Source organism: Austrofundulus limnaeus, unplaced genomic scaffold (assembly GCF_001266775.1).
Source record: "Austrofundulus limnaeus strain Quisiro unplaced genomic scaffold, Austrofundulus_limnaeus-1.0 Scaffold2084, whole genome shotgun sequence".
Classification (NCBI taxonomy): domain Eukaryota; kingdom Metazoa; phylum Chordata; class Actinopteri; order Cyprinodontiformes; family Rivulidae; genus Austrofundulus; species Austrofundulus limnaeus.
This window is the reverse complement of record NW_013954486.1, coordinates 1,843-3,036: the sequence shown is the minus strand read 5'-3', so window position 1 is coordinate 3,036 and position 1,194 is coordinate 1,843. Positions and strand designations below refer to the sequence as shown.

Here is a 1,194-nt window from a genome sequence, read left to right as displayed (position 1 = left end):
CACACACACACACACACACACACACACACACACACACACACACACACACACACACAAAAGAAGGCAGCATTTTGACAGCTTATCTCTGAACCATCAGATCAGAGCACTGAGCTGTCATATTGGAGGTGTGCAAAAAGGTCCAGATTAACTAAATCACTCTCAGTCTTAACTGTCACAAATATTTAACTGAATTAAAAACAAACATTTAACTGAATTAAACCCAGTTTGTGAGTTTAACTGGTTGAGCAGAACCACTGGAGGCTTTAAAGCTCTGAGGCTGAATTATTTACTGGGACAACATGTTACAGCAGTCATTTAGTCTTTATTAAACCAAATAAACACTGTGTTTCAGCAAACAAACAAGTGAGTGAGGTGATGAACTAACGTGTGGAGGATTAATAAATCCACGGTTTGATGATTAAATGTTAATTAAACTGGTTAATTTAGCGACGTTTCAACGAAGAAAAGCTGAGTGGAAAAAGTAGCATTAAGCTAACAAGATGGACTACAAAACATCGTATTAAGTTCATAAAACTAACCAATAATCACCACTAAAGCACAGGAAGGCCTTAGAGATAATAAGTTTGTAACTTTACTCAGTTATTAGCTCATGAGGCTCACATCCAGTTAGCTACCTGTTGAAGGCTAAAACTTTTTCCACATCTGAACCAGTTTGGTCCACTGGCCGCAGCTTTGTTTGTTTCAACCAAAGCCCAGTAAAGCTCCAGCTCGGTGCTAACTAACCCCACTCTGAATACGTAATAAAACTTACCTTTCAGCCGCCGCCGCTCCCCGGGGCGCCTTCAACACCTGACACCGCCGCCGGAGCTCCGAAGGGCCGCGGAGCTGAGAGCAGCAGCCGAGCGGGGAGAAGAGGAGCCACCACACCGAGGCCCCGGGCCTTCGTGTCCCCGGAACAGCGTCAGAGGCAGGAAAAAGGGCCAGCCTCGGCCCTCCTGGTCTGACAGAGACTCAGGGAGAAGTTTCTGACAGCTCCTCGTCCTCTGCCCCCCTCCCCGCAGCAGCCCGTCACTTTTCTCTTTTTCCTCACTTCAGCAGATACGAATCAAAATACTGACAGAATATGGCGGCCGCTGCAGCACGTACTATCGCGAGAAGAAGAAGAAGAAGAAGAAGAAGAAGAAGAAGAAGAAGAAGAAGAAGAAGAAGAAGAAGAAGAAGAAGAAGAAGAAG

The 1,194-nt window shown here is 45.4% G+C and overlaps 1 protein-coding gene across 1 annotated transcript in view; it reads right to left on the bottom strand.

Moving 5' to 3' along the window:
- tab2 (TGF-beta activated kinase 1 (MAP3K7) binding protein 2) overlaps positions 1-1,113 on the bottom strand; it is a 22,149-nt gene extending 21,036 nt beyond the window's left edge. Inside the window, exon 1 of the mRNA XM_014034375.1 lies at positions 773-1,113. The gene's annotated coding sequence lies outside the window, so the exon portion shown is untranslated. The remainder of the gene's footprint in view (positions 1-772) is intronic.
- Between the last annotated feature and the right edge of the window lie 81 nt (positions 1,114-1,194).